The sequence below is a fragment of the Epinephelus lanceolatus genome, chromosome 23 (assembly GCF_041903045.1).
Source record: "Epinephelus lanceolatus isolate andai-2023 chromosome 23, ASM4190304v1, whole genome shotgun sequence".
Taxonomy (NCBI): Eukaryota; Metazoa; Chordata; class Actinopteri; order Perciformes; family Serranidae; genus Epinephelus; species Epinephelus lanceolatus.
The window spans coordinates 32,730,021-32,754,721 of record NC_135756.1 but is presented as its reverse complement, the minus strand read 5'-3'; positions in this window follow the sequence as shown (position 1 = coordinate 32,754,721).

The following is a 24,701-nucleotide window of genomic DNA, read 5'->3' as shown; positions in this document are numbered from 1 at the left end:
TCAACTTGTCATAGAGGAGTTATTTGTACTCTGCTGCGATCCATTCTGTGAGGAAAGACCAGATGTCCCGTCTTAATTAGGCCGGCAGTGATGTTTTTAATGACTTCTAGCCCATTACAGGCGACGGAAGAGTTTTCAGATCTTCCTCCTGTCACTCCTGTGGGCCTGCTGCTCTTTGTCTCAGGCTCGAATGTGAGTTTTGACACATTTAAATCCTCCAAAGACAGTCAGGGAGACAGAACATGCACTTTTGTGTGTGTGTGTGTGTGTGTAGGCACGCACAAATGAGAGCGGCAGACAAAGAGTTGTTGAATGTGTTGTCGAAGAATGAGAGCAACTTCCCCTAATGTGTTCTATGTTGTTCGTTTATCACACGCACTTCATTTATGGGAATGTGGGCACGTATTGTAAAATATATTTAATTCATGGTATATAAAGTTGAAAAACTAGGCCATCATAGTTGATGCAGGATCTGCTGTGTGTGCGCCTTAAATAATAGTGCAAAGGAAGGAAAAAAAACGCCCTCCAAGGAATCCGTGTAGTTCTCTCTCTAAGGTTTTGAGTCAGACAACACCTTCTTTTCCCCTTTCTTCCCTCCCCCTTTGCTTCAGCTCTCTTTCTTCTGTTTGGTTATTCTGTAGTTCCGCTCCTCGGCTTTCTTTTTTCTTTCTTTTTTTTTTTTTTGGAAGCCAACACACCATAATATTGTCAGGGAATGTCTTCCCTCTCATTCATTTTAACTGGATCATGGCTCAAAAAATGTTCACAATGAAATAGCATCAGAAAGGCCGGCTGAGTTTGGAGCTGCAGATCAAATATGAATATAGTATATTTGCAGTGATATCCCTTCCTGTGATGTGTCAATGAGTAACATCTGCAGAGGAGGCTGAGGTGAACCGACGCCACCTTTCCTGCCCTATCTGCAGCAAATGAACCACCTCAAGGTAAAGACAGAAGTAAGTTTCTGAACAAATGTTATTGCTTGCTGTAATGAGGGTATAAAATGTTATTAATATTTTAGAACAAGCCCTATTTTTCATTTCTGAAACCCACTGTGGGGCTCCTTTTCAAAGGGTTTCAGTCAAAACCCAATGGGAGATTCAATTGACTTTAATCTTGCATTCGTTTGAAAATTTGAGCCCATTAGTTAACTTTGCCTTCTCTGTGCAGTTTTCATTGCATTTCAATGAAGCCGCTTTCCTGTGGTGTTAAAACACTAATAGTTGCTTCAAATAGCAAATGAGAGCGAGGGAGCACGAGAGAGAATAAGAGAGGAAGGAAAAACGAGACAGAGGGAGAGGAGAAGATGGTTAAGATGGTCAAAAATATTATTGTGAAACATCTATATTTTCAATTTGAACATTCTATATATATATATGACCTTGGGGGTTAGAGGAATCCAATACATTGCTGTGAAGTGCAGTCATCATATATTTATGCGCCGGAGTGAATAATTTGCAGATTGAGACACAACATTAGGTATGCTGTGCCACCTTTCATGCTCTGACAACATATCAGCTGCATCCACATAGCAAGGCTAATTGGTGAAACACATTGTGGCTGCAGCAATGAGAGGTCAGAATGGCCATAATAAAATAAAGGAATAAGGGTGGGACCTGAATTATTCTCTTTGATGTCAGCTGGACCTCGGAAGTGAGACTCTCTAATTGCCACGGCTCAGTACCGTTTCTCTCCTCTCTCCTCTCTTTCTGGACAGTGTTCACATGTCTCTCTTTCACCTGCTGTCACTGTACTCAGCCTGAGCCAAACTTCGGAGGTTTCCTCACCTAAGGCTAGCTCATCTCCACTCAGTATGATGGATGTGAATGCTCTTCATACAATATATCCCCTTTAGACTTTAAGTTCCAAGCATCTTGGAAATTGCCTTTTTTGGATTCATGAGCGAGGGCATTGAAAACCTCCCAGCAGTGCTTTCACCAAACATTTTTCAAAAGGTGTTTGTGTCACCAAGCTCATCTAGCTCTCCACTCAGCCAGCCCTTTCCGACCAGCAGCCTCACCCAATCACAATAGGCATACAGCCGCGGGGGTCAGTGGATGTGACTGCATCCACTCTGTCCACTGCCTTTAAGCAAATGTCATTATGCTTTTCATCACAGGCTAAACAGCTCTCTTATTCACCCAGAATCCCCATTAATGAAAAGTAGGTCAAGTGCAGAGTTCCAAAAGGAATGCCAAAATCTCCCACCCCTGCACTACCCCTGCCACCAGCCCGACCCCGTGGAAAAACATGCAGAGAAGAAACTCTCTCCAGCGATTTGTCATGCTTCTCAGCTAGCTCTGGCTCACGTTAAATGTATGTACACATCAAAGGAAATGATGAGAATGGCTATTTCAAAAGCACTCTCTGCATTGTTAGATTACTTAAATGCCTCTCCTGCTGGCGAGCACGGCTGCGTCAAAGCGAAATGAGTCAACAGATCTTATAGAAATGCCAAAGTATCTCATGGATTTTATAGAATCAGCCTCTGTGTCCTTGTGGGATCCCTCCTACCTTAGTGCAGTCCCTCATCAAATGAAAGCTCATGTTGTTGATTCTGCTGCCTCTGTTTAATCAAGCAGCCCCATCCCCCTCCCCAGCATCATCACAAGCTACTGACACAATGCCTGACTAATCCTACGCCCAGCTTTGGGATATGGCACCCACACAGTCAAATGAGCAAACAAAGAAGCTTAAGTCCTCTATACTGGATTAAGGAGGTATAGGAATAATGGTGGGCCATAGATACTTAGTGAGCACGGCTGTTGCTGGCTAACCCCAGGCACCCAGTCACACCAAGCCAAGTGTCTCAGACTGTCTGAGCCCAGCCTAGCTGGGCCCATCTGTCATGACCCTGGTCCTGGACCTCTGGCAACATGCAGTGGTTACTTTGACCATCATCAGTCTTGTCCGTAAGTATCAACTTGAGACGGACATAATTTCAACAAGGCCTTCCAGCAGATGACTGATAGACCCTGACATCAAAGGGAAGTCTTCCCACACCTGATTAGGCTGTTAACAGTATCTGTTCCAGGAAAAAGAAATACACACACACAAATAGCTTTTGTGGAAACATTGCCAAATTAGTTACTGACATAATAGATACAATTTGTTCATCAGTGAGTTTTAGAGGTGTATTTTTGACCTTTAGACAAGGCCAGGCTAGCCTCCACTCTTCATGCTATGCTAAGCTAACCATGGCTCAACTCTAGCTCGGTGCCTAAAGAGGCACTCTACACTACGGTTTTTTTACTGTAGACATACTGTAAAACTTTAGTTAAAAGCTCAGGCATCTATATGGGACGGACCTTGAATTCCTTTTGCATAAAACTACTGCCCAGCAAAGACTGTAAAAAAAAAAGCAATAATAATGACTTGTATGAAAATCAGGTTATGTAATAACATATAAATTAGAAATCAGTCATTTGACTTTCCATTTAGAGACTGAGAGCCGTATCAAAATACTGATAGCCTAGGACTTCGTAAATGGATTTGCATTCATGTAGCCTCTGGTTTGTCTTTTGATCACTCAAAGTGTTACATGCTACATGCCACATTCACCCATTTACACACTGATGGCAAAAGCTGCCATGCAAGATGCCAATCTGCTCTTCAGAATCTAATATAACATCCCACAAAAATGTACACAGTACATAAAATTATCGAGTTGAGGTTTAGGCAAGTAAAATTATTGGTGTAGGAAAAGAAGCATGGTGAAGACATACCTTAAAATGACTAAAGCTCATATGATCCCAATTATCGGTCTCCTGGGCAAAGTCCTGGGGGAAAGTCCAATGTTTTTTAACCCATTCACCACCTGAACCTACTTATTTACAGGACCGCCTTACCTTTCACTCTGTCAGCACAATGGTCACATGATCACAGCCTTACCAAATACAGAAATTACAGGATCATGATTACCTGGGATACGTATGAATGTAGGTGCATTACTTTTCAGTGGAGAACATACTAACAGTGCATGAGAAATTCATCTTCTTCTAATGAGGTTTCAGCAGGCTGTACACTAATAAAGCGTAATGCTGGCCTCCAGAGGCAAGAATTTACTATTCCACCTATATTCAAATAAAGCCCAGAAGCATGGAGAAATTTCAGGATTGCTCTGCCAATAAGTAGAAACTCCACTTCAGAGGCAAAGATGGGTGTTGCATGAGAACAGCCTGAATCTAATCTTTCACACGCACATTCGCACACTGATGGCATAGCCTTCGGGAGCAATATAGGGTTCAGTTTCTTGCCCAAGAATGCTTTGAAATGCACACCGGAGTAGCCAGGGATCGAAATCCCACTTTTCATATCTGTGAATGACTCACTTTACATTTTAAGCCACAGCCACCCATTGTGACCAGCAAAGACACGGAAACAGACATACCTTACAGCATGGTGCAAGGAGATGAGAAAATATTGTTTATGTCAGTTAGTGCTTCCTTTGTTTGATGAGTTAGCAGACAGCGAGCAATGGAATTCACATGACAATATTCACAACTTGAATTCATTTTTCTGAAAAGCCGTTTGATTCTTTTGATCAGTGAACCCTTGAGGAATATAAATAATCGAGGCATGTAGGAATGTTCATAATGGACACTTTAAAAAAGGTATGTATTGTCGCTCTTGTTTACTATGCATCTAAATGGGAAATTGACTACATCAGTATCTCTGATTTAGTGTATTGTAAGGCATGACTGAGTCGTGATCAAAAAAGCATACTGACTCCTTTAAGGGTTTTTAGGGGATTTGCTAGGTACGACAGGATGTCATCTGCATATAAACTAATTTTGTGGTGAAAATGTCTTGTTTGTAAAACTGTGACACAAGCACTCTGTCAAATGGTGGTTCAATGAAAATGGCCAACAACAAAGAAGAGAGTGCCCTGCTGTGGTGAGAAACATTGAGAGTTGTGATTATTGGCTGTGACTGATTATAACTGAAATAACTTATGATGGGGATCGTCTCACTCATAGGGAATATATGTGATAGAAACCTTATGAAGTCTACCATCCACAAAAGCCTGACCAAATCACAATGGTGTTTGATTGCAGCAGACAGAAGAAAGGTGTGTCTCATAATAATTTTCTACTCGTGTGTCCAGACCTTACTAACAGGCTCCTTGGTGTCTCATGCGATTCAGAAGGGAAAAAAGGTGGCAGACATTTAACAGTGTCATTGTTGCATACTAATAGAAGATCACAGAAACTACCACAGGCTCCTATGGTACAGGCACATGAAATGTCATAACCACAGACACGTTCACCTTCAGAGTTGCCATCAGCTACAAGGCTTTCACATTTCACAGTAAACAGCTTCTACACTTTCAGCCTTCTAGTAGTTCCAGTTACCATACAGGGCAGAGCTTCACTGACAGATATAACCGCTAACACCCTTGTTTGGGACGTGCTGCAAGGCAATAATGAGATTTACAGATGGAAAGTTTAAAAAGACTTGCACATCTCATTCATGGACACAGCAACTCTTTTTGAAGGGCAAAACACACAGAGTTGTGTTTTTTCTCAGATGCATCAACCAAGACCATCAGAGCTGGGGCTAGTCTAGACTTACCAGTGAGGAAGGAAAGATCCGCTTGGGTTTCATACCTGGGAAGGTAAAGTTAGCCTTCACTCTGAACCTACCATACCTCATCTTGAACTATATGCTGTAGTGTTGGTCACTGAAGTGGCAGAGTTCATCTAAGACAAAATAGTCTTTGTGTGAAGTTCTATTGCAAAAGTAATGTCGCCGGTGGGTATATATACAACCAGAGAAAACATTTCTGTGCATATATGCACAATAAAGTCAAAAGCATTCAGCAATCTACCAGACTCCACCTTACTCCCTGTTTTTTTTTTTCCAGCAGAGAAACTTAGTCTGACAGTAGCTGCAAAATGCTGGTCAGCACTTAGTACCAGCTGCACGTAGCTGTCCATGCTACCTAGTGTCACCTGACCCTCCGCATCAATTGACGTGTAGTTACCCTTTAAAGCAGGGATAGGCAGTTATCTAGAAAGGGTGAAAAAAAAAAATGGAAGAATTTGAAAACACACCCTCCTCTTGCAGCTCTCCCCTCTATATTACTAAGCCCCTACAATAAGATGAACACGGGCACGTACACGTGACTCATACAGTAACCCACTGTTTCCCATACATTGATTTATGTATTCTTCTTTTCATTGTAGGGTTGCCCGCAGTGCATTTGCTCAGTCCCTCCTAGCCCCGTTCCTAGCCCCTGGCCGGTGGCCAGCAGTGCTGGGTCTAACCCATGTCACAGCAGCAACATAAAGTTTGCTAATCTGGTGGAGCTGTCCAGTCCGCCAGAGCTAAGGCTTGTGCTTGTGGATTCGGGTTGCTGCTAGGAGTCTATCTCCGGAGCTGCTGCCCACTCTCCTTCCACTGAGTTGATCTGTAGCAGCAGGTAGTAAGGCAAGAGACCAACTGTGATTCAAGGATTTAGCTTTAGCAAATGTAAGCTACATAAATGTTACCTTGCTGGTGCAGCCATGAGCATTTGGCTCCGGTTAGCCGAAGGCTAAATTATTAGTAACGTTTTCTCTCCATCTCCCAAGTGCTTTACCTATTGACACATTTCATTTTGTATATTGTCAGACTCTCTTTTAAGCTCTCTTTCTGATAAGTCCGTCATCCTTTTTGGGTGCAGGTAAGCAGCTGTTGGCACAGTCGGTGTTTGTTTACAACAAAGTTTATGTATTTTGGGGTGACAAGAGGAGGCATGGTTAGAAAACTAAAACTGCACCAGTATGGCAAAAATTTTGGATTTGAAGCTGATGAAAGAGGTGTCTGAAATAACAGCAAATGACACCGTGCTGCTGTTAATGAGCTGAACTTTTTTTTTTTTAAAGATTATTTTTATTGGCTTTTTTGCCTTTATTAACAGGACACAGGGTGAAATGGGGAGACAGAGAGAGTGGGGACTGACATGCAGCAAAGGGCCACGAGCCGTATTCGAACCCACGGCCGCTGCAGCGAGGCAATGCCTCCGTACATGGGTGCCGGCACTATCCACTACGCTACTAACGCCCCGATGAGCTGAACCTTTGACTAACGATATGTTTCTATTTATATCTTTTGCTCGGTTCCAAAGTCCCACAGTGGACAACGTACAGCTTATTTATGAAGTTGAGATAAAAAATTATCTTCATGAAACCTTCTTATTTCAACTATTTATTTATCAAAACTTAAATAAAGTGGAGGCTGGCTGGAGAAAGTTTCTAGTGAGCTAAATGGCCCTCCACATTAACAAGCTAGGCTAACATTACTTCCTGGTGGCTATATTGTATGTCATTACTATTAAGTATCACAATATAGAACGTGTTTTCTGTTTAAAAAAGTAATGCCACAAAGTAGAAAGACAGCAAGTAGGCTACTCACTCACTTATGTTTAGAGTGGTTAGGTCTCCAGTCTGATCTCAAACAAACAGCTGATATTTATGCGGTTTGTTTACATGAAGTAGGTCTAATTGAAGTGCATATTTAATGGGTTCAGTGTGAACAGAGAGACGTTAAGTCATGCGACACGCTGTTGGGACACAATGTCGTTATGTTCCACTCAGGAGTGGCTGCTGATTCAAGTGCAACACCTGGTAAAATTCGGTACAGCAGTTCGGTCCGGTGTTTGGCTTCATATCAAACCGGTTTGAAAATGTTTACACTGGCCCAACCCAAATGTGCTAAACAGCTCTGAACAAAGTACATTTGAGGTTGACAGGGATGTCAGTTGATTTGCAGGTATTGGACAAATTAATATTTTATTCTGATGATGGTGATAAAAATCTGGGGATCACCAAAGTCAGCGCAGACATAATGTAGCTACCGAGGATATTTGTGCCAAATTTCATGGCAATCCATCTGATACTTATGAAGACCAAAGTCAGTAGTATTTCCCAAAATACTAAGAAATCATCCAAATGGGAATTTACAGTTGTGCAAAACATTTGAGGAGGCTGCAGCCGCTCCCAATTTATAATTCTATTCTCTGATTGGACCAGCGAGCAGCCACTGGCCTCAGCCAGCCATCAGAGGATGTTTTCCAGACTAGCAAATCAGACATGGTTACCCAACTCACCTTATCACTTATAGATCCAATCAGATTGTGACACCAGCCTTCCTTCTTTCATTTAGAGAAAAAAATGCTGCTGTCTTAATCACACCACCATCACAGTTACTATCTTACATGTGCACAATGTTAAAAACTTTTGTCTGGCAGTGATGACAGCCAGAATACATTTTGTTTTAACAGGATGGATGATGAACAGACTGGCGCTCCACTGTTGTGTAATGAAAGGTTGTGAGCATCCAGCACAACAAAGCGTGGACTCTCCGATAGATTATGGAGCAGGTGGGATTTAATACTCGACTGGACTGTTCAAAGCAGGTGCTTTGGAGGGGTGTGCATATTCCTAACAGCATATGTGCTGGTGTGTGTGCTGCTTTATGCATGTGTGTTTAGAGGCAGTATTTCTGTTTGTATTTGTGTGTGTGTGTGTGTGTGTATCTATGTGTCAGTCTGTCTATGAGTGTTTAAAGGCTCAGTCATTGGACCCGAGGGAAAGAAAAATGAAGGAAAAGGCACAGGGCAAAGTTGCAGCGTGGGGGTCTGTATCGAACCCGGGCCATCTACCCACGATCCCTGCTGCATCCAATTTCAGCACCAACGCTTCCTGTTAAACCCCATCAAACAGACACACGGCGGCACAAAGGAAAACCTCATCTCCACGGGAAACTAATCCGCCGGTGTGCGCTGTAAGCCTGTCAGGTTTTTTTTTTTTTTTTTTTTTTTTATTGAAAGAAGTCATCACTCATTTCGCCAAAGATTAAAAGTATGGCTAAATTGAGAAAATCCGCTTAGGAATTCTGAATTTAAATAGTGAGTTGGAGGGGCAGCTAGGAGAGATGCCAAGGCTTGTGGGGAGCACAGACAGGTATGGGAGGTGAGATAAATTGAAAATATACATATTTGTTTTTGTAGTTAGATTTCCCATAACCATCAGACTGTTTTTCATTTTTTAGTGAAAGCAGAGGGTGGAGGGGAGCTGGAAGCAGGAGGCCTCCCCATCCACACACAGCAATTGTCGGAAATGAGAGAGCCTCACCTCACAGGCAGTCTCCTGATTGGAGATTTCAGATGCAGAGACACACATGTGAAATTACTTCCTGTGACTTTAATTGCCTTGCTGTTGGCAACAAGGTGTTCCAGCAGGGGAATGCCAATTGCTAACCAGCTTTGCCATGGAGAGAGGGTCAGCAGGGGTGTGTCAAAGGAATGGCCTTGGGTGGAACGGGCAGGTGCCACCCCATCATCCTAAACTTTGTTTGGCTATCTGCCTGTTCAGAAGCGGGACTCAACAGTGACTGTTAAAAGAAGTTAATAACTCATCTGGTTTCGTGGATGTGTTGTAATGAGAATAGAACAGTTGAAAAGTTTTCACTGAATATGGCTGCGGAGTCAACAGCAAATATGCTATACAATACAGTGAGGTTTAAAAAAAGAAGAAGTGAGTGAAGGAGCCTTAAAGGGGACCTACTATGCTAATTTTCACATTCATACTTGTATTAAGGTTTCTGCTACAACATATTTGCATGCCTTTATGGTCAAAAAAGCCTTTATTTTTCTTCAAACTGTCTGTTCTGAAACACCTGTATTCACCCTCAGTCTTAGAAGTGTCCGTTAAGTGTCTGTCTCTTTAAGCCACCCTCTGGAAAAAGCCCAGTATACTCTGATTGGTTAGCAGTTTCAGGTCTTTGTGTCTCGGAGTCTCAGCACTGTCATTGCAGCTGACTGTAGGGGAGAATAACGGCACTTTCTACTGGGAAACATACTGAATGAATACCTCTGAATACAACTACACTATGTTCCAGTAGGATCCAAAATCAGGTGGAAATGTACAACATCAGCAACCAAGTTTACATGTGACCTTGACATTATCATGTAGCTACATGTACGTTAGGGGTGTACTTAAAGCTGGGGAATAAGTAACAGGCAAAGCGTCACTTTCTACCATATACAATCATCAATAAAAGCTAGAAGGAATGTGATCTTAAATCAGGGAGAAATGAACAAAATCGGCAACCACGATTACATGTTTCTTTGACATTAGCATGTAGTTACATGTACGTTAGCAGTGTACTTAAAGCTGGAGAATGACTGTAACAGAAAATAATGTAACTTTCTACCATGAAAAATTGTCAGTAAAAGCTTCTAAACACAATCAGACTCAATATGACTCAAAACCATAGAGAAATGAATAACATCAGTAACCAAATTTAAACGTTTCCCTGATATAAGCATGACGCTATGTGTATGTTAGCAGTTTACTTGCAGCTGGGGAATGACTGTAACAGAGAACAGCAGCACTTTTTACCATGAAAAAAATGTCAAAGTACCAAAATCGAAGACAAATTTACAAAATTGGTAACTCAGTTTAAATGTTTCCCTGATGAAAGAATGTTGCTACATGTACGCTTGCAGTGTACTTGCAGAAGGGGAATGAATAGCAGCACTTTCTACTGTGGAACATCACCAGTAAATGCTTCTAAATCCAAACGGACATGTTCCAGCCGGAATTTGATCAGAAATTTACCTCAATGGCAATTAAGTTCACATATTTTCCCTGACATTAATATGTTGCTACATGAAGCAGTGCAGGTGACATTATGCAAATTCTTGCAGTAGTGTGCCTGGATAACCATATTAAGACATCCGGCGCACTCTGGCGTCATAGTGTAGCCAGAGTTACTGTTGCAAACCGCTTGTTTAGAATGGTCATAAACCTGAGGTTTTGCTTTAAGGAATTACTTACATACAGTACAGGCCAAAAGTTTGGACACACCTTCTCATTCAATGCGTTTTCTTTATTTTCATGACTATTTACATTGTAGATTCTCACTGAAGGCATCAAAACTATGAATGAACACATGTGGACTTATGTACTTAACAAAAAAAGGTGAAATAACTGAAAACATGTTTTATATTCTAGTTTCTTCAAAATAGCCACCCTTTGCTCTGATTACTGCTTTGCACACTCTTGGCATTCTCTCCATGAGCTTCAAGAGGTAGTCACCTGAAATGGTTTTCCAACAGTCTTGAAGGAGTTCCCAGAGGTGTTTAGCACTTGTTGGCCCCTTTGCCTTCACTCTGCGGTCCAGCTCACCCCAAACCATCTGGATTGGGTTCAGGTCCGGTGACTGTGGAGGCCAGGTCATCTGCCGCAGCACTCCATCACTCTCCTTCTTGGTCAAATAGCCCTTACACAGCCTGGAGGTGTGTTTGGGGTCATTGTCCTGTTGAAAAATAAATGATCGTCCAACTAAACGCAAACCGGATGGGATGGCATGTCGCTGCAGGATGCTGTGGTAGCCATGCTGGTTCAGTGTGCCTTCAATTTTGAATAAATCCCCAACAGTGTCACCAGCAAAACACCCCCACACCATCACACCTCCTCCTCCATGCTTCACAGTGGGAACCAGGCATGTGGAATCCATCCGTTCACCTTTTCTGCGTCTCACAAAGACACGGCGGTTGGAACCAAAGATCTCAAATTTGGACTCATCAGACCAAAGCACAGATTTCCACTGGTCTAATGTCCATTCCTTGTGTTTCTTGGCCCAAACAAATCTCTTCTGCTTGTTGCCTCTCCTTAGCAGTGGTTTCCTAGCAGCTATTTGACCATGAAGGCCTGATTGGCGCAGTCTCCTCTTAACAGTTGTTCTAGAGATGGGTCTGCTGCTAGAACTCTGTGTGGCATTCATCTGGTCTCTGATCTGAGCTGCTGTTAACTTACGATTTCTGAGGCTGGTGACTCGGATGAACTTATCCTCAGAAGCAGAGGTGACTCTTGGTCTTCCTTTCCTGGGTCGGTCCTCATGTGTGCCAGTTTCGTTGTAGCGCTTGATGGTTTTTGCGACTCCACTTGGGGACACATTTAAAGTTTTTGCAATTTTCCGGACTGACTGACCTTCATTTCTTAAAGTAATGATGGCCACTCGTTTTTCTTTAGTTAGCTGATTGGTTCTTGCCATAATATGAATTTTAACAGTTGTCCAATAGGGCTGTCGGCTGTGTATTAACCTGACTTCTGCACAACACAACTGATGGTCCCAACCCCATTGATAAAGCAAGAAATTCCACTAATTAACCCTGATAAGGCACACCTGTGAAGTGGAAACCATTTCAGGTGACTACCTCTTGAAGCTCATGGAGAGAATGCCAAGAGTGTGCAAAGCAGTAATCAGAGCAAAGGGTGGCTATTTTGAAGAAACTAGAATATAAAACATGTTTTCAGTTATTTCACCTTTTTTTGTTAAGTACATAAGTCCACATGTGTTCATTCATAGTTTTGATGCCTTCAGTGAGAATCTACAATGTAAATAGTCATGAAAATAAAGAAAACGCATTGAATGAGAAGGTGTGTCCAAACTTTTGGCCTGTACTGTACGTTTACCTTAGTATTTTAAACTTTGGCTATGTTTTTGTCCTTCATTGTAACTGTAAATCTTTATATAAGACACAAAGCACAGAAAAGCATAATTAAAGGTAACAGCTATCTGGTCTGATAAAAAATAAACAATTTCCTTTTTTTTTTATTTTTTTTTTTAATTTAAATTATTTACTGTCCTTGCATATAGTGTGACAAAACACAACATACTGTTGAACGAGGTTAGGTTCCAAGGTTTTCAACATTCTACCCAGCATATTCTGTCATTCAGTGTCCCTTTTTTTGTCCGTACAGGGAAGGTATTAACAGATATTTTACAATGGGGGTAATTACTGGAACATCTTATCTTTTTTATTGTCTTATTTCATTCTGTATGCCTTGTATGGCTGAAATTCTGCAAGTCTGCAAGCCTGTATGAACTACAGTACACTACACTACACTATTATCTATTATTATATTTTATTGCCTCTAAGAAATCTACAAGTAAATCCAACATGCAAGTCTCCCTTTTCCTACATCACATGTATCTGAGTTGTGCTTTCCAACAGACTGATATCACTCTTGTCTATGAGATATTTCATGCACTGGCCAGAGTGCCTGTGTCTTAGGTGATAATTATGTCAGCTCCCAGACCAAATGATGTATTATTTATTTTGCAGTAACTCGCTGATTCCTCTCCCTCTAACTGCTGGCTGAGATGTGTGCCCCTGGAGTGGTCATTAATCTGATATCTGGCCGGCCTGGGCGCAGCCCCTATGATCCTGACCCAATCTCAGATCCTAATCCAAGGAGGAAGAGGGCTGCAGGCCAGGATTTGGAGGCCCCAGCTATCTCTCTCTTTATAATTGATAGGTTTTAGGCGATTATACGCTTCACGTGATTACGATCTATAACGATGTATTGATTGGACTGTAGTGGGATCCAACCGGGCTGCTTTTCACGCCAGAGACACCTACACCTCCTTTCCATCGTCCAGTATCTGGCTGCTGTACATTTTGGTTTGGAGCTATTTTGGACTTTGACATAAGGAAGACAGGCACTGATACTGTGTGTGAAATATAATACACACAGAAGCTTGCACACTTACAAGAAGTTATTTTCTTGAACAAGGTTAGAACATTATACGAGGCTGATATTGGCCTTTTACTCTCTGTGGTATTTGGGTGGGTCAGTATCTTCCAGCTCTGATAATAATGGAGGTTTCTTCCTGAAACAGTCTGGAAAAGCAGACATGACATTTCCCAATGAGCACAGTTCTGCTGATTTGTAGGTGAGAAGACATTCATTTTTCTAGGTTCTAAGTTTTTGTCAGACATCTATGTTACATACAAATGTGTCAGTCCTGGGTGGGACCTGATGTAGCACCAGCAGCCCAGAGTTAAATCTGACTGACCAGACTGAACCATGACATTTAACCATGTACGGTTATGAAGAAAGACAGAATGCACAGCCCATTGAGAGGACCTACTATTATGTCAAGGCAACAATGCATCTCTCAAAACAAACCCAACATGAGCTAAAACATAACTACCTGTGTGTCTCTAACTTTTTCTTAAGGGTACTTTATATGTTTTTGTTTGAGACTGTTCGCCACCAAAAACCATGTGTTATTTTTACAATCAGCTAATCACAGCCTGTACCCAATATGACGCCTATAATTTTAGTCTAGGCGGCACCCTCTAGTGGCCCTGGTAATTCTAAAAGGAGCAAAGGAGGAAGTCCGCTGACAAAGTATAAATAGCAACAAAGTCCACACTTAGCTAGCTAGCTAGCTAGCTAGATAGATAATACACTACAAATGCACTAAACTGCTACTGCTAAAATATAAACATAGGACAACATCCTGTATGTTTTTTTAATGCAGTGAGGTAAAGAGGGGGTGTAAAGATGTGCAAATTCACCATGTGGAAGGTTATTGAAGGAGCAAAAAAATAAAAAGAATTTTCTGTTAAACAAGAAGTAGAGAATGACTATAATGAGCGACATAGTCCACACAGGAAGGTGGCTGGGGTGGTGGATAGGGTTGGGTCAGTTCTCGGTAATACCAATTCGATCCGGTACTCTGTCTTGGACCTGGTTTTATTTTTTGAGACCGACCGGACCGCATACTTGGGCAGAACGTACGCGGAGCGGACGCCGCGGAGGTCCGCCCGGTAAAAGTGGGCGTCCGCAAGCCCTGTGCGCGCAAAGCACGACCATGCGGACTTCGCTCCGCGCACCAGTGTCACACAAAAGACTGTTCGGCATGTATTTTTCACATCGCGGGGATTTTTCACGGACATTTTTACACATAGTCCGCTCCGCTTATAGTAAGCCCAAGTCTGTGAGCACCTGTGTCTGCCTCTTCACCAAGCATACAGCAAGCAGGAGAGAGAGGGGGTGGGGCGGGGACTGAGCTAGGAGGTGCAAGTGCGCATGCGCCTCTACTGTAGCCTGGAGTTTGTTTAATAGTGATGGGGAGTCGATAATGGCGGACAATTTAGTCTCAACGAAATCAAGGAATGCGCCACTATGGCAACACTTTGGCTTTGAGCCAGACGAAGGAGGCAACCCTTGTTTGCACTGACTGAGTAAGCTGCAAAATTTATTTGTAAGGAATAAAAGAAACAACTTGTTACTGTCACTCTGTTGTCCTAAGGTCATTTTTTATTTTAAATGAGTCAACTGCGACCCCAAGTGGCGAAAATCCGGTATTACCAACTTCATGCGGTTTTTTACAAAAACTGGACCCTTTTTTTTTTTTTCCTCACACCTACCCAACCCTAGTGGTGGATGGGTCCAAAACACACAGGACTGTCACCGAGGAGACCACTGTTGCTCCAAAAGTCAATGTTGAACTATTTTAATCAACATAGATGCGTAACATCATGTTAGGTATATAGACTGTATAAAAATACAGACGTCACCCATTGGTTCATGGGCTCTCATTTTGAAGCCTCAAGTTTGGCATTTTGGCCATAGCCATCTTGAATTTTTGGAGCCAGAAGTGACCAAATTTGGACAAGAGGGTGGAGCTGTGGAGAAGCCAGAGTCGGATCTGAGTCATAGGCTGAGGTGATGCCTCACAGACAAGCTGTCACTCAAAGTGGCCATGGCCTTTATTATGTTTAACTTTAAGCCACAATAACATTTAAATGAGTGAGTTGTATAAAATTGACCCCTGTACAGTTGTCATAAATGTTGAAATTAGTAGGGCTGTAGTCAACCAAAGAAAAACTTGGTCGACTAAAGTCGCACATAATCTTCAACTAATCAATTAGTCCTGGAAAAAGAAAAAATCTGCACGTTATTTTTACTTCTGCGGTGGTGTGTCTGTGTCACCCTGCAGTTACACCTCCAAAACAATAGTCGGCGGTGGAGGACTCTGTTAAGTGCTGTAAAATTTAGTTCAAATCAAACTTTATTTATATAGTTGATTCAAAACACACTTAAAATATGGCTTAATAGACACAATTTCAAACACAAGTACGCAAATTGGCTTCACTATAAATCGCAGAACTGACAGACAAACACTTGTCTTTATCTGGACACATTTCCCCCACCAATACCACACGCTAACATTATTAGCACAAGTCTATGGCATTTTACATTGTATAAATTAGCCTAGCGTCTAGCAATCTTTTCCTCTTCTCATATAAAACCAGGGACAACAGCAACATGTAACAAAGGTAACAGTACAGAATTTGGCTCCATTACAACTCACAACATTCACCAACAAAACAACTGTCTTATACTAAACACGTTTTCCAAATAAATACAACATGCTAACATTATTAGCGCCAGCCTATGGCATTTTACATGGTATACATTAGCCTAGCGACGAGCTCAGATTTACTCTATTCATATGAAGCCAGGATAAATCCCTAAGTATAAATCCATGAAGGATAAATCACACACATGACTTAAAATGCTATTTTAGTGGAGGCTTTACTGTCTTCACAATTTATTGTTTCTTATCTGTGAAATACAAGTAAATACAAGCTTCGTTTCCACTGAGGGAAATGGTTTTAGTTTACAGAAACAGACAGGAGGTCTGCGTCACCACGACGCTGAGCGTGAGGATGGGCAAGTTCAACTTTCTGTCAACAACGGGGGTGTTGTGAGAACACCCCCATTTTCACAGGTAACTTAGCCTGTCCCCGCCTGCCGCAGGAAATAATGGATTAATCCTCGCAAGCTATTGATTTAGCACTTTTCTCCTGATGAAAGTAACACAGAGATTATTCGACCAATGAGAATTTGGTCGAACGAGAGCATAGCGACCAAATAATCGACTGGTCGACCAGGAGATTACAGCCCTAGAAATTAGCGATAGAGACCAAAACCGTTTTTTGTACCAGACTGTTAACATGTTTATTTCTGCTGTAAAGTTTAACATGCAAGTCAGACCCATGTAGCCAGCCTGAAGTGGCCATTAGAGGAACTAAAGTTTTTTTCTGAAACCTAAACTACTCTCACTTGATTATGTTTTGAACCTTTAAAATAGATGTATTTTATGCTAAAACAATCTCAACTTAAGTTCCACTAACTAGCTTGTACCAGAGCTTTCAACCATATCACATGGTCTTAATCAGTAGATGATGAAGTTACTCAGAGTATGTCCACACTATTAGGGGCAGTATCCTCCACAAGATCTGCCTGTTAGTTGGTCAAGTAGCCTCAGAAACATCATCCCCTCACACAGTTCTGACAGTGGATTTGGTAGAATAACTGGTAGGAACTACTTCCAAGTGTGTACACCAGCTCCAAGCTGGTTACATTTATAGATGTATCTTTTTCTCTGTGTTTCAGTCCTCCATGGAGACCAAAATGTTTTTTTTTTCTTATAGATACAAAACAGTCTTCAGAATGAAAAAAACAAAACATAAAACTCCCTCTTTGTTTCATGTTTTTTATGGGGATAACAAAGCTTTTGCTAAACAATTGTGTAAACTACCCAGAGATGCAGTGTGGAAACTTAAGACAGAATATCTGTCTGATTTTGTCAGACTATGTCGAAATTATAAAATAAGGGTTTTATCACCATTTAGTTTAGCAGTTTAGAAATGACTGCAGGTCAATATGAAGTATTTATGAGACACAATTAAATCACTGTTTCATACATTGGTTGCCTGACAACAGAAACAGCAAGTGGTATCAAGGAAATCAACTAAACAATGAATTTGATTTTATTAAAGCAACACATGACAACTGAGAGAGGTCGATCTGCTGATGATGAAGGCTTTGTGGTAAGGTTAAAGCTCCAGAACAAGTTAGCACATGGATCTTGGTTTGAGACTGTTATATAAGAATCCTACCACTGAATAAGTGTCTCAAGATAAGACCAGAAATGGACTATCTCACTGAAATGCATCAAATGGACACAACCTCTTAAAGGCAAATTTTATTAAGAACGGTGGCACTTTGGTTAAGTTTAGAGAAAGAACAAAGAACAACACTTAGTTAGGTTTTGAGAACAAAATTATTCTTGGTAAAGTTTAAGAAAGAACAGATAGTGGTTTCGGTTAAATAAACTAGATGTAAGTGATGTAAATTTACGAACTGCGTGTAGTTACTGTACATTAAGTAGTCTACGTAAACTACTAGTCACGTAACTGCATTGACTTTTGGTTTCCCATTGGACACAAATAGCGGTCTCCTGGTTGAAAGTCTGTGTTTGTTTGATCCATCCACCACCTGTACCTTTTGCCCTAAGCACACTTTCTTGCTCTTCATACTTAATTTGTGTGTCCACCACAACAAAATATCCTAATTGACTTTGCATTGGCATTGTTTTCGTGTTGCTAGCATATAATTTTAACACATTATGCACTGTTAAGATTTTCTCCATTTTACATATTTTCATGAGATTGGGCAAAAAATACACACAAAGTCAATAGGATAAAATATCACAGAAAACTAATGTAATCCTAAAAGTGTTCAGGCTATTCTCATGCACTGTTCATACATTTTTCTATGAAATGTTACGCACCAAAATGCATACATATCCTAAGTAATCATAAGCCAGTAATTTGTGTATAATCCACGTATTTGGGAAGGCTGCAATCACGTGCCATATGTGCTGATGGGAGAAAGGAACAGAGAAGGAAGCTTGAGAAGGAAGCTAGAGAAGGAAGCAATCCTGTATGGTGGGAGGTTGGGGTAGTGGATGGGTCACAAAACACAGGACATTCCCTGCAACTTTACCCTGGAGACTGGTGATAGGAACCAGCAGGATTTGATAGGATAGGATTTGAGTGAACTTCGAGTCATTTTAAGGTATGTCATCAGCATGTTTCTTTTCCTAAACCAAATCACTTACTTGCCTAAACCTAAAGACACCCAACCACGTTTCTTTTACTAAACCTAACTTCCGTAACTTAACGTGCCTAAACCTAACATCTGTAACTTTACACTAACTACATGACTTTACATTAAGTACATAGCGTCATTCGTGGGACGCTAATTCATAGGATGTCACACAAGCTGTTGTATGAAGATACGTTGAAGTGTGACACCAAAGACTCAAATCAAATACTAAAATATTAGTACATATACAGGGTTCCTACAGGTTTCTTCAAGTCACATTCAAGTCTTTTTAAGACCTTTTTAAGACCATTTATATAAAAAATTAATACCTATTTCTCGGCCTATTTCACAGCCCTACTGGCAAAGAAAAATGAAATCCTTGAATTTCAGAGTATTCGTTTATTCAACAAAACAGCAGTCCACAGTACTCCTGTACAGGTTAAATAAAAATAAAAAATAAATTAAAAAATCTGTGGTTGTGTAAACATAAAACAAACATCAGAACAAACGGCGATTTGTTGACTTTGGACACCAGTTCATCTTTGATGTGAATGGCTAACCCAAACTTCTCTATGTAAGCCGTTTTGTCGGCACCACAAGTAAAGGCAAGGCAAGGCAAGTTTATTTGTAGAGCACAATTCATACACAAAGTAATTCAAAGTGCTTTACAGAACAAGAAAATGCATTAAAATCACAATACAAAATAAAAACATAAATAATCATTATAAAATGAACTTTAAAAGAGAAGAGTGCAGATAAGATCCTTTCAGTCATATGCACAGTGAAATAGAGCTGTTTTGAGCCTAGATTTGAACATTGTCAGAGTAGAGGCCTGTTTCACATCTTCAGAAAGACTGTTCCAGATTTTAGCTGCATAAAACTGGAATCCTGATTCCCCATGTTTAGTCCTGACTCTGGGCACCAGCAGGAGGCCGGTCCCTGAGGTCCTCAGAGTCCGAGATGGTTCATATGGCACTAACATGTCAGAGATGTACTTTGGTGCTAGGCCGTGGAGAGACTTGTACACAAGCAGAGCTGCTTTAAAGTCTATTCTCTGAGCCACAGGAAGCCAGTGTAGAGACCTGAGCACAGGACTAATGTGCTCGTACTTCCTGGTTCTGGTCAGGACCCGAGCAGCAGCATTCTGGATGTACTGCAGCTGTCTTACGGCCCGTTTGGAGAGGCCAGTGACCAGGCCGTTATAGTAGTCTAACCTACTAGAGACAAATGCATGGATAAGTCTCTCCAAGTCAGGTTTAGACACTATACCTTTGATTTTGGCAATGTTTTTTAGATGGTAAAAAGCTGCTGATGTTATTGATTTGATGTGGCTGTTAAAGTTCAAGTCTGACTCCATTATTACCCCGAGATTTCTAACCTGATTTGTAGGTTTTAGAGAGAGAGACTGGAGGTGACTGCTGACACTTTCTCTTTGTTTCTGTGGACCAAATACGATGACTTCAGTCTTGTCTGAATTTAGCTGGAGAAAGGTGTTTTGCATCCACACACTGACCTGTTGGATGCAGTGACAGAGTGAATCCACTGGTCCATATTCACCTGCTGTCAGTGAGACATAGATCTGAGTGTCATCTGCATAATTGTGGTAGGACACATTATTACTTTGTATTAACTGGCCTAAAGGCAGCATGTAGAGATTGAACAGAAGGGGTCCCAGGATTGACCCTTGGGGCACCCCACAGGTCAAGGCCACGTGGTCTGAGACACAGTTACCAATTTCAACAAAGTACTTCCTGTCTTCTAGATAGGACTTCAACCAATTTAGGGCAGTGCCAGAGATGCCCACCCAGTCCTCTAGTCTCTGTAAAAGGATCTCATGATCAACAGTGTCAAAAGCAGCACTCAGATCTAGCAGGACTAAAACTGAGACTTTGCCTGCGTCAGTGTTCAGGCGGATGTCATTTGTCACCTTAATAAGAGCGGTCTCAGTGCTGTGATGGGGTCTAAAACCTGACTGGAAAACATCAAAGGAGTTGTTCATTAGGAGAAAGTCAGTAAGCTGTTGGTAAACAACCTTCTCAAGGACTTTGCCTAAAAACGACAGATTTGAAATGGGCCGGTAGGTGGCATCAAGACTGCTCTTCTTTAGGAGAGGCTTTATGACCGCAGTTTTCAAGGCCTTTGGGAATGTTCCCGATTGTAGTGACATGTTAACTATGTGAGCAAGTGGTGGTAACAAACTGCTCAGCACAGACTTTAGAAATCTAGTGGGTAACACATCGAGGCAGCATGTAGATGAACTCAGACTGGTGATGATCTCTTGGACAGTTTTGTCAGTTACAGGTGCAAAATGAGTCAGCTCTAAGTGTCTAGGTGGCTGCAGGGTTGTTATTGGTGTTGTGGAATTGATGGCATTTTTAATGGTCTGAACCTTGTCGCGAAAGAATACTGCAAACTCATTACACTTAGATGTGGAGATCAGTTCCAACGGCAGCTGAGCTGGAGGGTTTGTTAATCTGTTCACTGTTGCAAATAAGACACGCAAGTTGTTACTGCAGTTTCCAATAATTTCAGAAAAGTACCTCTCCCTTGTTCTACGTAAGATCCGGTTGAACACGTACAACTTTTCTTTATAAATTTCATAATGAACATGAAGCTTTGACTTGCGCCGTTTCCGCTCGGCCCTCCGGCACTCCCTTTTCTGTGCCCTGACCAAGTCGTCATTCCTCCATGGCGCCTTCAGCTTATTTTTAACCATTTTAACCTTCACAGGGGCAATGGTGTCCAGAACATTCAAAACACTCAAAGTAACAGAGTTCAACAAATCATCAACATTAGAACATGAGGCATTTTCAAAGTTTATCATTTCCATGAACAGAGCACCTGTGCTGTTATTTATGTGTCTCCTCCGAACAACTGCAGGACCAGCCATTGGTTTGGGAGAAACAGACAGGTCAAAGAAGACACAGAAATGATCAGACAGAGCAACATCAACCACATTGACGTTTGAAATATTAACCCCCTTTGTAATGAGCAGGTCCAGAGTGTGCTGCGCTCTGCTGTGGGTGGGCTCACACACATGCTGAGTCAGGCCAAAGGTTTCAAGGACAGCACTGAGCTCTTTAGCATTTCTGTCACAGACATTATCCACATGTACATTAAAATCACCTGTAATGACCAAACCAACAAAGTCTGTGCATACAATTGAAAGCATCCTGGTAAAATCATCAATAAAACTTTGACGGTGCTGGGGAGGCTTGTATATAACTACATAGAGTATGGACGGAGATTGTTTTAGCTCCATTTTAAAGGATACATACTCAAATGATGAAGTAAAGGTGCTGGCGATGTCGGAGTCGGGGAACATGCACTTGAAAAGCTCTGAAATACCCTCGTTTCCATTGTAGGACTGGTGTTTGGCAACGGTGTGAAGAGTCCACAACACCTCTGCTTTCAGCGTTGGCGTGGACCCGAAAGACATGCGTAGATCGACTCTAACGTTAACGTTAGCTGTGGTCGTAGCAAGAGGGGCTGCAGGAGCACTAGCAGCTAGCTGGCTAGCTGGTGGGAACCCGGCGGTGATGGAAGGAGTTTGTTCCTTTCCTCGGACATACTTCATGTGCTTGGTCGATTTGGCATGAGAGTCTAACGCCTTCACTCCCATTGTTCCGAGTTGAATCCTCTTCTTGCACACGGTGCAGTAAGCCCCAAAAACGTTGTCTACCACAGGTTTTACCCAATGACGGAAAGAAATTTTATCCATCCACGCTTCGTTAAATTTACATTTCCCCATGTTCCCAGCATGAATTAAGTAGCTAGCTAACGTTAAAAAAACAACTACTTGCCTTGTTGTTTGTGGTCTGTGTCTGTGTTTGTGTTGTGGTGCTGTTAGCATAGGGTGACCATATTTTGATTTCCAAAAAAGAGGACACTCGGCCGGCCACGACATAGCCTACTTAAATGATACTCACAGTTTACTCAAAGATGCCTTATAATTTTAATATATTTAAAATTTATATGTATGGATAGAAAATTCAGTTATATTACAAAATAATATCTCTCAAAGACAGAAATTCAGATAGGCCCCAATAGGGGACACATACACACAAGAGTGTGGCGATCCGAGCCCGACGGTACCCAACGGGTCGGGCTGGGTTTGGTCAAAAATGTAGCTATAAATTGTATTCAGACTGGGGTCGGATTCAGTCAGCTTTCAGTGAAAATGTAGTGTAAAAATAAATAAAATCCTATTGTCTGTCCTGTTTATTGCTTGGGCACTGTTATTTATGTGACAACACCTGAACATAACACACACAGACACACAGTGGCTGTTTGTTTCTATCTCTCCCCACTCTGGAAGTCTCGGACCTTCCACCACCCGTCTCTGCCTTGATTAAACACTGAAAAAAAAAAAAAAAAAAGGGAGACAGGTTTTTCCTATTTTATCTTATTTTGTTTTATGTCTCCCTCTCCTCTCGCTAGAAGCGTCGGACCTCCTGCCTCCCGCTCCCGTCTCAAACACGGGCTGAGCACCCACGGCGCACGCCCGTCCTGTTAAATACCCTGTAACTGTAACCACTGTGTGGCACAAACTCAGTGCTTTGGTCATTAAATAATGTCGGGCTCGGTTCGGACAGAAATATGCGGCCCGTGCCGCACTCACACACACACACAAACACACGGAAAACCGGACATTATCATCAGTTTATAAAAAACCCCCCGGATGCCCCAGACGGGACATGAAAAGTGGACATGTCAGGGCAAAAGAGGATGTTTGGTCAGCCTATGTTAGCGCAAGGTTTTCTTCTTCTTTTTCTTTATTTTTAACGGCGGTTGGCATCCAGCTTATTGGTGCATTACCGCCACCTTCTGTTCTGGAGTGTGAATCAGTCATCGTGTTCGGAGCATTTTCCCCGGGGCTGTGTTGCGTTCTCAATTATTGGCTCTTTATTTACGTTATTTGATCAAAATAATTGTGGTTGACAAATGAAACTTTTGACGAGATATGCGATACAGATAAGTTACATACAGCACAATTTTTAAGACCCAGATATCAAAATTCAAGACTTTTTCAAGTCTTTTTAAGGTATTATTTCCAAATTCATAAATTCAATGCTTTTAAGACTTTTTAAGACCCCGCGGGAACCCTGATATAACTATATTATCAACAACTTGTTTTTATGATTTACAAAAATCATTTTTAAATTTAAGCATAAAACTTAGGACCAGAAACATAGTGGTGTCTTAGGTGTGAATGTTGGCCTGTGAAGCAGTAGAAGCAATGAGAGATAGTTAATTATGATAAGTGTGGACTGGGCTGCGATAACCATGCTCTCTGATCTCTATCACCTGCTCTACAGCCCTGGGCTCTGAAACATGAAGGACAGCTGAGAGAGAGAGAGGAAGCATGAGGATGCGTACACCGCCACAGACCAAACAGCACTCACTGACACAGTCATCTACCACGACCACAATATCTATCGTACGACATCTACTGTAGGCATGGCAGGTAGGATGACGATCAACAGACATCAATATCCTGCTGAGAGAAGGTGTCAGATGTATGACATTGTACCCATGATGATGACATACCGGACCCCATTATCAAAAATGACATCTTTTCTCTTCTCCTAGCCTTTTTCTTTGACCTTTGGGCCATTCTCAGACTGCAATGTTCAAATACATGTGTAAATAAAGAAAGTGCAAAGTCCTGGTATCCAAATTATTGAGGATTACTGATGAAACATCTCATTGTGTTATTTTCTAATTTTTTTGCATCAGGGAGTAGAGGTGGGATCGAGCTGAGATTCTCAGACCGTTACCCGACCAAACCTGACTTGGTACTGACCGACCCGACCCCTAATGACCGACAGTCATTACCAAAATTATTACCGACCCGACCGAGCCCGACTTATACAGTATAAGCAGATGCGTAACATACAGCAAAATAAAATAACACTGCCATGCTTGCCATAAAGCCAAAAAATGAGTCAT